The sequence below is a fragment of the Haemaphysalis longicornis genome, unplaced genomic scaffold (genome assembly GCF_048455015.1).
Source record: "Haemaphysalis longicornis isolate Haplotype H1 unplaced genomic scaffold, Haemaphysalis longicornis Haplotype H1 scaffold_9, whole genome shotgun sequence".
Lineage (NCBI taxonomy): Eukaryota > Metazoa > Arthropoda > Arachnida > Ixodida > Ixodidae > Haemaphysalis > Haemaphysalis longicornis.
The window spans coordinates 52225161-52240703 of NW_027526460.1; the positions used below are offsets into that span (position 1 = coordinate 52225161).

General features: G+C 47.3%; 1 pseudogene across 1 annotated transcript in view; it reads right to left on the minus strand.

Annotated features, from left to right (window-relative positions):
- The window catches only part of LOC144152617 (uncharacterized), a 107524-nt pseudogene that overhangs the window by 27426 nt on the left and 64555 nt on the right, over window positions 1-15543 (minus strand). Inside the window, exons 3-4 of the transcript XR_013319196.1 lie at window positions 12716-12888; window positions 9322-9372 (exon numbers count right to left, since the gene is read on the minus strand). The product of XR_013319196.1 is annotated as an uncharacterized LOC144152617 (transcript). The remainder of the gene's footprint in view (window positions 1-9321; window positions 9373-12715; window positions 12889-15543) is intronic.

Sequence of the window (15543 nt, forward strand, 5' to 3'; positions counted from 1 at the left end):
AAAACGATCGGGATTACACGATGTAAGCTGGCGTATAAATCTGGATTGAGCGCCAGGACGAATGATTATGTTGCGCTCATAGACGCCAGTATCTCAACGCCGCACTATGCACAAGCGTATACGCAGCTGTGCCACAGCTATTTATGGCACGTGCGGCAGGTGCACGAATGGACGCCGGATTTTCTACGAATTTACCACGGAAGTACACCCGCTGTGGAGCAATGGTGAAGAGTGTTCGACCACATGGTTCCCGCTGGCAAGCACGCTGGTTGGCTTCCAAGCCACACAGGATAGCTCTTGCAAGGGAGAGACACTTACACTGTGTAGCGTAACTGTTTCCGGAGCTCGTGTGAAAACTCAAGTTTTAAATATGAACCTTCCTCCATCGCATGCACACGATCTGTTTGACAAAGCGAGAGGAAGACCATTGCGCACATGCACGTTACCGGTAATAGCTTCATTTTGCGTATTAACACACGACCTTCAAGCGCCGATCTGTTGTTAGGTTGAATATTTTAAGTGTGTATTGGTATGGTATTCAAAAATAAGAAAAAATGCATTAGCGAGGTGTGGTTCTAAATGCTTTTTCATGGTATTCGTCAATTAGCAACGGTACCGGTAAGGACGACTTCGAGCTGAGAGTTATTCGCAGCAGCACAAGCAGCGGCAGAGGGGATTTTAATTTCTCAAACACAGCTGTCCATATTTCCTCTATTTAAAAATCCTTATGGACGTGTTTGAACGAAGCCTGCGTGTTTTACACGCAGGCAAAAGTGACGTGAAGTACATGTTACAGCAGTGGTATTGCCCAATTACTTCGCTAGAGTATTCTGAGTGTTCTCTTCGCGCGGATAACAGAAAATTGGGACCTCAATAAGCGTGCATCATCGTTGTTCTTTTCTTTATACAATTGATGGGAAATTAAGTAATATTACATATTATAGCTTAGGTTTAAGTTCTAGCTGCATGAGGATATTCTCTCTAACCCGGTTCAGGACGACATCAAATGAGCACGTCAATGTTGGGGTTATATGACCTCTTTCAGAATGCGTCGAAGTTTCCAGATCCATCCCGACGACGGATAAGCAGGACGAGCGCCCCATCAAAGCAACAAGGGTGGCAACGCGTTTACGTATTTCTCAGGTCCAAAAGGAAAGGCGATTGCGCACGCGTCTCTGAAGTTGATGGATAGCTTTGCCCTCCGACATATTCGTCTGAACAAGCTTCGACAAATATATGTACACAACAGAGAACAAATAATGCGGATACGAAAAGATTCGCAAGCAAGAAATCAAGACCGCAGACGTAAATATAGAACCAGGTAAACTATCCTGAGATACGGAAAAGACTTAGGGATAATACGCGGTAATGCGACGCAGGAAGTGTGTTAGTACCAATGAAAACGACAACAAAGATAAAATGGGCTTTAAAAAAGGTTGACACAAGGAGACCACAGCAACTTTCCGTCAAAGCAGCACTGAGCGCATTGACGGCCTAAACCTACAGCAGAGGTGGCGATATTCGATGACCCAAAGTGCGGACGCAAGGGCACTTCTCGCGTTTTAGGGCGAGATAGCCATCGGGGTTAGGAGAAGCCTAAGGCTGCCCAGCTCGCGATTGCGGAGGAAAGGGCATGCCTGCGAAGCAAGCAAGAACACAAAAACAAAAGAAAACTGGGGGAGGGGGAGAGGTGTAGTGGATCGAAAAAGGCGCCATCACTTCCCCTTCACTTCCCGCTCCCCCTCCGCCCCTACAGCGTAGCGGAAGGCAGGCAGCACGTTCTTCCGAATGAAAGATGAAGTCTGCGCGACTGGAGCCGTCGGCGGGCGCCGACGGTGGCGGACCACTCACTTGGCACCAGCGAGGCGGCCAGGCAACGCGATCCCCACGGAGAGACCTGTTGAGTGTCACCACGGCTTGTCGCCTGCGCTGCCGCCGGGCTTCGGCGGAAAAACGGGCTCGGGGCCCTCTCGCGCTGGCTTCCTCCTCGTGCTTCCCATCGCATCCGCGACGAGTCTCGATAAATTGATCACCAGAGGAGTATGCATGTCACCCCTCTCGGCCGTGTACTTGACTGCAATAGCCGAAGCTTTTATTCGCGAAGCTATTGACTTCGTTGGTCGTTTCCCCAAGACGCTCTGGTATTCGCCAATGCCCTTCGAAATACGCCTTGATAAATTAAGTTTAATCTCTTTCCTACCGTGAATGATGAGACCGGAGTGGCATATCAAAAGGAGAATTATAATGACGGGCTCGGCGAGTTGTATAACTGATTTATGGCAGTGGCTTAAGCACCGCTGCCGTGTTATTGCCTCCTTGTGAACATGAAAGTGTGCATTTCCGGTCCTTTTAAGCTACGCCGCCAGCTTGAAGCATTCGTATTGAACACACACTGTGCGGAGGCGAATTGTAATATCCTCACGAGAATTGTGTTCATTAAAACAACTTACAGAAGAAGTGCGAGTCAAAATGTTGATCCTGGATGCTAAACTGCAGCTCCTGGATGTAACCCAAACTAGCTTCTCACTAACTAAGCCCTCAGGCTATGAAATAAACGTAATCTTAACAACAAACGGGTTAGCAGTACTGGGTAATGACCCCGATCTGAAACCCGTTGACGCCGATGTTTAACCTCTAGCAAGCAGCACTTACCAACAAGTACGGCCGGGTCGTGATAGCTGGCTGAACCAACCTCTGTATAGCGATGAAGCATATTTTAATGTGATTTAGAATAACTGGCAGGAAAACGCTACCGACACCCTTCTGTCTGTATTCGGTTCCGTTTCCGCGCAGGGTGCTTAAATGGACTCCGCAGCCCTTCCTATAAACGCTTTCACTCTTTCCTTCGCGCCTGGAAGCATTGTGCAAGCTATAGTTACCGCCAGTATGGAGCGGCACAGCGTTATTTGCTCGTCGCAGCCGATCCACCTCCAATTTCTGCTCTGCTTTTGTGGCGATTTTTTTAAGTGGCTACCGACTTCGTTTATTGCCGTAACTGAAAGATGCCGGCCAATAGCCGCCACATCGCTCTAATGACGCCATTCGAGCGCTCGAAGAACGCCAAGACCGGGAACGAGAGAAAAATCTTTTGAGCTAATTTCCAATTTATTTGATGGGCATAGAGCAACAATTTTTGGCTGAGGTAGTTTGTGACCCCCTATTCTAAGCACTGGATGTGTTTGTTGAGCCCGTTCTGAAAGAATTCCAGCTTTATGAAAAAAAGTTGAAAAAAGTGTTGCAGTGTCTCAATATACTGTCGTGGCAACATTGCCCTGGTCCATTGTCACAGCTGCACTGTCCTGGCTGAAAAGAACCTATGCTGTATATGGCTCACAGCAAGCTTTGACGCTCAATACAAAACTATAGCGCCTCTGTTACGGCTTTTCGGCGGAATTCCGGTATACCGTACACTTCATGGCAATCCTGTGGCTTAATTTCACCACAATGCCCCAATAAAATTTCTGAGTGCACTGTGCTGAAGCTCAGTAACGGGATTGCCTCATCGTGACTCCTGTGAAAAAGTTGTCGGAGAACTAAAATACGTGACTTGTTCGTTCTGTTGGTTTAAACAACTGCTCCGGTTTACTGTACTCACTCTATAAATGCAGGTGGATTGTTAGCGTAGAGTTAGACCGTCCCTAGAGGATTACTAAGATCCGATGTCACTTTTCAGGATAGAAAAAAAATGAGGTAAAAGAGGAGTAAGTTTGTCAAAGTAAGGGCATCGGGCCGGGGGAGGAGTAGTCCATCCGCCACTGCACTAGTGGAGGGTAGCCCTTCCTGTACAGCATCCGACGACTTATATAGCATCACCGGCCACATTTCTTCAGTTTACAACGCAATTGCGAAACTATCGGTCGGCTAAAACACAACGAGAAAGAAACGATTTCGTCGCACTGAGCGGTTCCCAAACCCACCCACCCGCACAATCAACCACCGGTTTTCTCCTTCGACAGGCAGCAAGCAAGCAGAACGGCCTTCAAGGTGCACGGAAAAGAAACAAAACGACTAAAGATAGAAACAGGAGGAGGCAATGAACTGTCACCGCTCAAGGAGAAGGAGGATGCGGGAGCTGCGGAAACAGACAAGCACGTGCAACCCGAGGAGCTCTCCTCAAGACGTCGAGGACGGTGGCAAACGCGACAGGCGTCGTCGCCCGGGGGTTGCCGCCAGCGTGGCGGCGGCACGCGTCCCTGTGTCGTCGAGCTTCTCGTCTGCCGTGCTCGGCGCCGACAGAAGCGCGGAAAGAGGGCGTAATTTGCCTTTAAAAGCCTCCTCCGTCTCCCACCCCCTCCGTCCTCCCCCGCCGCCTGCCCCTCGCAAGACACCCTTCGTTGCGGCTCCCGCCGCCTCAGGTTTGCGCCGAGAAAGTAGGAACACACACCGCGCATCGGGTGGACGCAGGAACGGGGCATGAAACAGGCCAGAGGAAGAAACGGGAGACAGCGTCTCGAAGAAGACGAGAAGTTTTTTCGAACCCAAGGGGAGCTTACAGGGTTTCGGTCTTCGCTTTCTCCATTCCCCCCCCCCCCCCCTTTCTTTCTTTTTTTTTTTTTTTTCGCGCTCCACAACTCCTATCCACGACTACTACCTCTGGCACGTCCTTGGCGTGGGCTGAGAATGCCTTCGACGGCTGCAAGCACTCCCGTTCGGCACAGGCCTTGTTGTCTCCGAACACTTTTTTTTTTTTTCACTCGAAAGACGGAAGCTTATGTCCATTTCTCCCTCCTGGTGGAAGTTGACGGTGGGTGGTTTGCCCTTGGGCGGACTGAGGAAGCTCCTGAGCGCCGAGGGATGCCATATTCATTACTCTCTGACTCTTCTGTGTGCTTTTTCTTTGCGGGATTTCATTGTCTGCAAGTTTTTTTTCTTGAAAAAAACTGCAAGCAATGCTTTTTTCCATGACCAAGTTAATGGCTAACACACCTGACGCAAATTATCTACACAAAAGGACAGAAGAGAGAGAGAGAGAGAGAGAGAGAGAGAGAGAGAGAGAGGGGATACAATTAACTCATATTATGCAGTCAGCAATGTAACGCCTGCAAGAAGGCGTTGCAAAATCAAGCAACGTTACAACCGTTTCTTTCTTCAACCTCCTTTTATACCTTGCATTATGTATTATGTCGTGCTGTCTGCCATTCGAGGCTGTGGTACATTACAACTCCGTCGATAATAAAGGCTAGCCTTTTTTTTTTTTTATCAGTCCTTTCTTTCCCCTCTGTTGTACCCTTACACCACTGTTACTAATGAAAATAAAAATAGGCTCTGGCATTTTCTTCCTGGTACCATCAATATTTCGTGCAGGACTGGCGAATGGCACCGCGCTGTCCCTTCCATAAATACCCGCATTCGCAACCATTCGCAATCACAGTCACGGCATCGCCGACCGGGCCGTTCGAAGCTGACGCGGTTAGTAATGGTTGAAACCACTTATTAATCACATAATCACACACTCAACGGTGAGCAAGGCTGGCTTGTCAGGGAACGGGAATTCGCAGTACACCCAAGCCCATTCTGCAACTTACCGCTATTATCCCGCTGCGCGAAGGCACGTATTATTGTTAAGACATGCTGCGCGAAGTAAATACAGCAAGCGCGCTGGAATGTCTTAATTTTAGTTGGCCCTGTCGTTTGTGACATGAAAATACGAAATTTTACGCTACCGAACCGTACCTGAGGTTTTTTTCAGTTATTTGCCAGTTTTCTCGCAGGGTAATACCGAAGCTCGTTTTTCTTTTTTAAGCCGGCTTAGTTCACGTGTGTCCGAGGGTAGGATCGGCCAATATAATGTTATTCCTGTTCACTATATTTAACTAACTACTTAATTAGTGAGAGAACCGTAAATCACCTTAAAATCATTGACAGGAAACGGTACCTGCAACTCCAGTTACTTGGGGAAGTGAAGACCTAAGCATCCTTTTCATGGCACCTTTCCTTCTAACTTTTTAAGTGGAGAGGTTTCGGTAATAGTTTTGCATGCAGTGCATGGGAAACCCCAAATAGACTAAATGTTATAAAATGAATGTCATTTCTTTCTCTCCCCTTCACAATCAATCGATCGATCAACTAACCAATCAATCAATCAATCAATCAATCAGCCAACCAATCAATCTTTCCATCTATCACAACGGTGCGTATACACGTCAATGGACAAACAGCAACACCAACACAGACCGAGAAAAGGAACTTCCTATAAAGCAATATCGAGAAACCGATGAATCCCTAACTAAAAACAGCTTACAGCCATATACTGTATACATACTCGTGGATATGACTGGCTATGCTTTCGTGACGTTTTCCCCCTTCTAGAGTCACCACCCGGTTACAGTTAGCGAACGAAGCAGGTGTGCGAGAAAAAATAAATACCAAATGAGGACAACTACAGGTTTTCCAGCTCAATTTAATCCAATCGCCATACAATTTAATCCAGGCACCAGCCAATTTAATCCAAACGCCATCTAATTTAATCCAAACACCGTCTAATTTAATCCACGCACCGACCAAATTAGTCCAGCTGGAAGAAGGTTTCTCAGGGGTGTTGTGCGCGAAATTGGGCGCACCTTCGCGGACATTGCTGCGCGTGGTATGGTGAAAACGTAATGTTTCTTGATCCAGTACGTGCAAAATATCTTATGCGCACAGCCTAATGAACATTTACAAACACGCGCAGACCAGGAGAGCTGCCATGTTTGACGGTTGTTACCGTGTGCTGATCATCTGCGAGATTGTCAGAAGTGTCGTCTGCTCGCCTATTTTAACGCCAACAGACTTGCCAGCATATGGTTAGGCGAGCAGACGATAATTCTGACGCGAGCAGACGATGTTATAATTTCTAAATAATACTTAACACACCAAAAAAGCATTCATTATTCGAAAATAAGAATGCATAGGGCATTTAAGTAATGTGTTCTGAAGGCATTGTTACGCGAGGAGCAGACGATGCTTCTGACGTGAGTTATCGCCGGCGCTCTCGCAGGTGATCAGCTCACAGCGGATCACGCCGCACCAGCACGGGGCACCTGCGGATCAAAAAAGACCGCCTCTTGGTCTGCGCGTGTTAGACAAATTAAATTGGTTGGCACTTGGATTAAATTCGCTGGCACCTGGATTAAATTATATGGCGATTGGATTAAATTAAGCAGGAAAACGTGTAGTCCTGCGGGCGCGCACCTTCTGACGCGTGTTAAACGAAACCAAGGCCATACCATCGTTCCGACCTCCACCCTATGCTAGCCTCCACCCCGTCACTAATGGAAGCCCCCTGTGACAAACTCAGCTCAGCTTAAAGAAAAAACAGACGTCGTCGGCCGCGCAGTCAAAAAATCGCTGCATTCTCACGATTATTTGCGCGCCCAACTAAACGTCTCCAGGCGTTCTTTGAGAGTGAAGGGAAGGGGCCGCGGAGGATGCGTACCGACGACTGACTTCCATTTTTATGTGACTGCATGTTCCCTTTTCTAAGAGGACTAACCGGAATGGCCGTAAACATTGGTTGTGACAAAACCGCTTTAAACGACATCTCGCTTTATTTGAAATGTTTCATGGGCCTTACTACTGTGCATAGGAAGTGTATCATACCCACTTTTAGCGAATTATCAGTTATAACAAAAGCCAGGCTCCTCTCTAGACGTAATTGATTAAACAAGTGTTTACTGTAGATTTGTGCCGTCTCCAGAGGTCACGTGCATTATGTATGGTCATGGGCATTCACTGCAGGGCAACCTTCAGTGGTGCGTGCAACGAAGTGCAATGCAGTCGAACAAAGGGGCGTAGCGAGGGGGTCTTATGGGGCTTCAGCCCTTCCGACAAGTTGTCGCGCTGTCACGTAAGGCGATCAAGGCAACCACCTGCGCCAGAATCTTCTCCCATGAATCTTCTCGCATGAGCCAAATATTACCAATTTCATTTTAATTTGCCAAGGTAGCTTTGATCTTCGAAAAAAATACCCTCGTAATTTCATTTCAGTCGAACGAAGCTTCCCTAAAACAAACTTTTTCCTTCGATCTAAGCGTATTTAAGTACGCGTATTTAAAAAAAAAACAGGTGTAGAATATATAAAATAGTCTGCGAGATAGTCACGTTAACTATACTGCAGCAAAGTTAGTACGCGTAGTTGGCGGTCCCGCATGAGTCAAATGTTAGTCAAAAGCTCACTTTGAGCTTTTGCTGATTTCAGTTGAGTGAAGTTTCACGTATACAACGGACATTGTCTTTCGAGCTTCTAGGTAAGCGTATTTAGGTATTTAAGTAGACGTATTTAGTAAATTACAATTCAGAAAATATTCTACGGGATAGTCACTCTACATATACGGTAACAAAGTCAGGATTACTGTAGTCGGTAATATCGCACGCATCAAATGTTACTCATTTAGTTTAGACGCGTCAAGCTCAGTTTGAGCTTTTTGAAAGACACCGCTGTGTGCTGATTTCACCTGAGCGAAGTTTTACTACAACGAAATTTCTTCTTCAACCTTCTCAGTTTTAATCACGGTGGAGGAATATATTCCTCCACCGTGGTTTTAATCAACCCAACTGTCACTGTATACTTGCAAACCACTAAAGACACTCAAAAGTTGCTCCCTTCACTAGGTGTGTGAAGCTCACTTTGATCTTACAAAATATACCATTGCGTACTGATTTCAGCTGAACGAAGTTCGGCTACAACGAACCTTTTTCTCCAATTCCCTAGGTTCGTTGAACCGAAGTTTCACTGTACTAGAACGCCAGTACAGCCCACTTCCACGCTAACTGGAAGTGCTTCCACCTTGAGTCATCGCTCTGAGGTTTCCAAGCCACGGAAGGTCCAAAAGTCTGCCCACGGCTCATCGACCTTTTTCGTTAAGCCCAAAAACGAACTCGCAACCGGCCGGCCAATGCTCGTGCGAAATGAAATTAGCCTTCCCAGCAGGCAGTCGCCCGCTCTCGAAGTCGCCCCTTTACGCCACGGCGTGACGTATGCAGAGCGATCCGCCCTGTCGACTTAAGCACGAATAACGACGGATTAGCGGGTTTTGCAATGGCAGAGAAAGCGGCGAACCCGCTCGCGGGCTAACACGCGAGAGGATCTCCGCCGTGTTTATGCACTGCGAGGCTGAAGAAGTTCAGGCCGTCGCACGGAGTCAGCCTCGAAATTCCTCCGTGTATACTCTTAAAACAACGAAACAAAAAAATGCCGAAGGAAGTTTCGACATTCGGGGTGTAGCTCGGACGCTCGGGGAAGAATTAAAGTACAAAAAGATTAAAAGTGGAGGTGTATAAATATCGGCCATATATAAAGTTCCGGTCGTTTCGTGATCGGGCAATAATCGAAAAGGAGCTTACCTGTTTCGCGTACGTCCTGTAGCGAGGGTCGCTTGCTTCGGGCGGCGTTTGCTGGGGGAAGAAAAGAAAAAAAGGCAGGAGTGAAGCGCCGCTGTACGCAAGCAGTGTAGCCGCGCGAAGGCGATCGTAAAAACTCGCTCGCCAACGCAACGAAGGGTTCCCGCATTCCGAGGGTAAGTGTGTGCGCGGTGCTATAGTCTGAAACAGTAGCTCGCGAGAACACAAGCTTACTGCTTTTAAACAACCCGCGCGCGGGTATCGGAAGCGACAGGAAGCGATGTGGAGCGATAGGGCTTGGGCGGCAGCGTGTGTAGGTAGGGAGGCACTCACTCTCGAAGCCGCAAGGCGGCCCCCAAACCATTTCAAACACCCTTTACTTCCTGCAATAACGACAACACACGGATGATTCCCGGTGTTTTTACGGGTGTCTAAAGAGAATCGTTTTTTTTTCTCTGCCTCCTTTGTCACTCCTGCACTGCAAAACTCGTTAGTGCACGAGGTTAGCCAATCCTACGTCCCCTCCGTGATCACCGCATACAAGTCCACCCTTCCCCCACACACTTTAAAAAAAAGTTTAACACGAACGATAGTGCAGTAATAATTTTGATGGCAAGGGTGGCATCACAATCTCCTACGGTTTGTGTATAAAAGTTCAAAGTTTGCGGTGTCGTTAGTTTGTGGCGTATATAGTTAGTTAAAAACTGCGACTATTTACTGCTGATAAAACCATTCAAACGCACCCCGAAGAACTTAATGCTATCTTAATTTGCCTCAGCGGTAAAAAGTTAATCCCTATACAACTAGCCCTTCTGCTATCTCTTCCCTCTCTTATCGTTGTATCTCTTAGCCAACTATATCATGTAACCTTGCGGTGCGGTGCAACACGAACGTAGACTGGTACCTGGAAATAAGTCGTCCCTTTACCTAGTGATTTGTAACAACAGCCTATCAACGCAATATTAAACATGTGACATCAGTTGTAGTAACTCGACATATACCAAAATTCTGCTTATAGCGTCGGACATCATGTACTTTCATTCTAAACAGAGTGTTGCGTGTACAGTATGTCAAAACTCCTGCTTAAAAAAATCAGCGTCATTAAAGGAGCTATAAAGAGAAAATACGACTTTGTTTAATTTGAAAGAACTAGAATTCAGTATCTCACTCAGCTCGATTACAGCCACAAAAGAAGTTTTTTAACGAAAAAAAGCAAAAAGTATTTACAAACTTCCAAATTTTGCGCCACAGTGACGTGTTATGAGCAAGAATGACGTCATACGGGCCAACAATAAAACATAATTTTCAGTGCATTAACTGCACGTTAGCATTGAAGTGATGCGTTCAAATGGAACTAGAGGCCCCATTAAAGACGTCCAGTCATGTGTCATCGCGACAGGTCAGTTAGGCGGCCGCAAATCGCACAAACAAGGTTCCGTGACGTCATAAAAAACTTGCGGGACATTGGCTAGGGGGTCGCGACTGCTTCACACCTTTTCTTTAATATCTCCGTTATCTGTTCGAAGACTGCGATGATATTGGTATCATTGTTATCGGGACTAAGCAGTCTTTCTGATAAACCCAACTTGTATTTTGTCTTCATGGCTCCTTTAAGTTCCCTTCCACTCGATGAACAAGGATGACCAGCGAAGCTTGGCGAAGTGCGAGGAGAGCACGAAGCAAAACACCTTTGTTTGCAACTTGTGATTGTGCATACATCCTGGCTAATTTGCTCAATGATACTCGGAAGGACTACAGTTTTACTCAAGGGGAGAAACATGGGGCTGCCCGTTTCCCTCCCGCGTTGCAGGTATCTTAGTGTCAGTGTAACACACCAACGCAAACCTCTCGGCATCGTAGAACATCGGTCAGGTCGCATCGAGACGTGAGACGCCCACGCAGAAATCCCCGCTCCCTCCCGCAGCGGAACGGGTGTGTCAACGGCGAGCGCGTGAAGCCTGCCTACGCGTTTATCTAGACGCGTTTATATAGACGTTTATATAGGGAATAAAGGCGCCGCGCGTGCCAAGCAGTGCACACGACTCGAAAAAAAAAAAAAAAAAAGCAGCGGCGGTGACGAGGAGTAGAAAGTAGGGCTGCAACCAGTAACCGTACTCTCCACGTATATGGCATGCTTTACTGCGCAACACACAATGTGGGAAAGCCAGCTTACAAAAACCAAACTTACACGATGATGATGATGATTTCTATTGGTTTCCCCTTTGTATCGGGGTGATGACATGTCATCTGACCAAAAAGGACTAATATACCTATGTTTTACACTTTTGGTTCAATACTAGCGCTGCTTAGGGCAGGCACAAAAAGCTTATTAGGCACAAAATACTTTTTTTTTCCTGTTACAGGTGGTAACTGTCCTAGGCAATATTCCCCTCTCTGCTTTTCGTCCACCAGCATTCTAATCTTCTTTTCGTCCCCTCGACAGCCTTGAAGTTAACTTCCTCTGTGATACCCTTAAATCCTAGGGCTTCTGAAAGCCCAATATTCCCCTCATGTAGATTTGGATGGATACCCTCACATTCTAACACGATGTGCCGCATAGTTGCTGTTTCTTTTCCGCAGACCACGCATACCCCATCATTTTGTGAATACTTCCCCACAAAACTCTTAGTTCGCAGGCAACCTGCTCTAGCCTCAAAAAGCAAAGCACTGCCCTGGGAATTATCGTAGAAATTTTCCTTTCTGATGTTCATCTTCTCAGCCCTGTACATCTCTAACGACGTTTTAGCTTCCATTTTTTCCCCCCATTTATTCGTTTCAATCTGCCTTGCCTCTTTTTTGGTTACCTTGGCTGTTTTGGATTCCCCACTGTTCTTTCCGTATTTCATCGTTAGCCTTCTAGTCTTTCTTAACCACTGCGTGTCCACGCTTTTCAAGTATAGGTACCTAAAAACCTTAGCTGCCCACCTTCGTTGATCCATTGCCCTCAACCTCATCTCAAAGCATATTTTACTCTGAGCTTCTCTAACTTGAAACGACGACACCACCTTTTTGAAGTCGGTTTCACCTCTACGCACCAGTGCATTGCTAGAAGGGCACTTTTTCAGGGGCACTGTCAGACAGTAATCCGAGGGAAGCGGGGGTCTAAGGCCTGTGTTTTATTTGCTATGAATTTTTCATACGCTGAACACTAGTCCCCGAGCTTTTTTTTTCTCCCACGAGAATTACACATATACAGCTTCGCTGTAAAAAGCTACTTTCTGCTCAATGCCAGCCCGCCTATCCACCGATTTCATAAGGCAGTATAGGTCCAAATTCCTTGTTAGTGCACGCACTAATTTGTATCCTGTCGACTGCGCCAGTTAGGCTTCGGCTTGCATGGCGGGAATCCGAACTGAGTATGCTATAGGTGTCCCCGTATACTACGTCTGCGTCGTACCATTCTCTTTGGCGGCCTCATGAGCGGCCTGTTGGCACCGTTCATCTTGGAGTAGAGGCCGCACGCGTTGCACAGGTAGTGGCCCGTGCAGTCGCGGCGCCACAGCGGCGTCGAGATGGCGCCACAGTTGACGCACTCCTTGCTCTCGTTGCTGTAGAACTCCTGGAGCCGCTCTGCGTGATCAGAAAAGACCGCGACGTGCACATGATTGTATAAAATCCTGAAAACCGCCGAAACAAAAACAAAGAAAAAAGTAAGAGAGTAGGAATGAAAACGGCCTACACTATGCAACCCCCGTTTAACTGTACGCGCATGTAAAGATTCACCTCCTTTTGTTGTTTGGTCGTTTGCATCGAAGCAGAAGTGCGAGCTCTACGCAAGTGTATAAGTTCTGCAGGTTATAGCCGGCATGTAATTTGCATTTTATGAGCTCCTGCTCTCTATTAGAGGCGACCAACTGGAATAAGGTGTATGCTAACCCCGAACCGTATTTTAAAGCGCAGCTCTTAAACGCCCTCTCCTGTGGTTTCGCGTCGCCGTCGGCCTCGTAACCAAGAGAACGAAAAGGACAACGAAGATAGAGCGAGCAGGAAAGCGGAGGGAAGTGTGGCGAAAGTGTGAGGGGGAGGGCGGTATGCCGAGGGTGCCTTGCGAAGCGGGCTCCGCAGCTGCAGCGCGCTACGAGATAACCCCAGAGTAGAGCACCGTCGTGCGTTGCTTATGACGCATCACACTTGATGAGGCGAAGGAAGTGCTGCCCGAGCAGAGCTCAGCACAGCCGACGCAATAATCCAGACGGGCGCGCCGCGCAGCTAAGTGTCATCGCCGAGAAGACTCTGCAGTGAGCGTAGCACCCAAATTTTGCATTAGGGAGTATCGCAATCATCAACCAAATTTTTTTAAGGAAAATAAAAACTCTTCATCGCTACGAAAAGCATTCCAGCGAGTTTTGATTGTAAAGCACGAAAAAGCTTTCCAAAAATTGGAATTATTTAACTGTGGTTTATATATCAAAGCATTTCATGAGATAGGAGTTAAGCAAAATACGACAGAAACTAAGCAAGCTCACCACGTAAGGAGAGCTAAAGTGTGAAAGCCATGTTCTGCCTGTCGTCGGCGTGGAGTGGTGGTAAGGTCGCCCGTCACTGCGCATTCGTATACTTCCGATTCTTGTCCCTCCCACTGTTTTCTTTTTGTTGTTGTTGATGTTGTTTTTGTTGTTGTTGTTGTTGCCTTTAGACGACTGCGCGCCGGTTTTTGACATACCACGTGGTGTGTACGGTCAACAACGCCACATTTTCTGACTCATTAGGCATATAATTGCTTCCGCCTTAAAGGTACTCAGCAACACTTCCTCTCTTTCCTCCGTGTCTGGAAGGCGTTGCGCTGCTGAGCACAAGGTCGCGGGTTCGATTCCCGGCCGCGGCGGCCGCTTTTCTGATGGAGGCGAAAAGCAAAAACGCCCGTGTGTACGAGATTTCGGCGCACGTTAAAGATCCCCAGGTGGTCAAAATTAATCCGGAGCCCTCCACTACGGCGCGCCTCATCGCCTGAGTTGCGTCGGCGCGTTAAACCCTACAATCAATCAATCCTCCGTGTCTGGAAGCGCTATAGTTATCGCCAGCACGGAGCGGCACTGCATAATTTGCTCGTCATAACAGATACCCCTTCCGTTTCTGCTTTGCTTTTGTTGCTTTCTTTTTAAAGTGGATATCGAATGCGTTCATTGCTACGATACGATAGTCTTTCTCGGCCTACTCAGACGCGAAAACTTCGGTCCGTCTGTATGGCTGCCTGTCTGTTTGTACGCCCCTCTATCAGCCATCCGGGCCAAAAGTTGGAATTATTTTTGAACGAGACGTTTATATGGGAAAAACTTTTCAAAACTACCAAATCTAGTGGCATCGGTTATCTTGTCAACGTTGCTCTCCATAAAAAAAAAAAAGCGAATTGGGCGTATTTGAGAGAGAGGATAGTCTTTATGGGCCTATTTGAGGCAGAAAATCAATACCAAAGTGATATCTGCAGTGTTCTTATAGTCAAAAATACGTGGAAGATATTTTTTTTCAGATAGCAAATAAAAGATACGCCTTTTTTAAAAACATTTTGATCAAAAACACAAGAAGCCTTCGCCCGCGGCACTACAGCCCTCCTGGCGGCATTCCAAGAAATCCAACAGCAACGAAAGGTTCCAGTGGATGGCGCGCGACCAGTGGAACGCGCTAAAATTTAACTGACTGGAGCAAATCTCCGCCGTGTTTATCATGGCAGGTGGGCGGGGAAAGGCGCGACAGGTGGGCATTTACGTAGCAGTAGCCGCACTAGACTATCGCCTTTCTACGGCATTTGCAGCGAAATGAGCAGATACGTCGCTGTTTTTTTCTTCTTTCCCCTTGTTTTAACGCATTTGCCCTGACGCTCTTACGCGCCTGAGTGGCGCCAGTCGGGCGGATTGCAGTGAGGCGCAAGCATCAGTAATGGTTAGAACTGAGGGCAGAGGAAAGGTGTTGGGTAAGTTGGTGCACTATGATCGAAAAAATAGAGCGCGACTTAGACAACATCACAAGAAAGAACGACGGAACAAGCGCTTGTCCCGTCATTATTTTTTGTGTCCCGCTCTATTTTTTCGAGTAGAGGAATTCATCGCGGAGGGCATGAAACGTGTGCCATTTCTCACGTAAAAGTGTTCGAGTATGTGCTATCGTATATATGCCCGCCACTTGAGGCGTCCTGGCGCACCTGCGCGCCGTGTGCCAGCAACGCTCAAGCTCGAACAGCTGCGTCCGAACTTTCTGTGACGACAGTGAGCAGCGTAGATGTATACACAA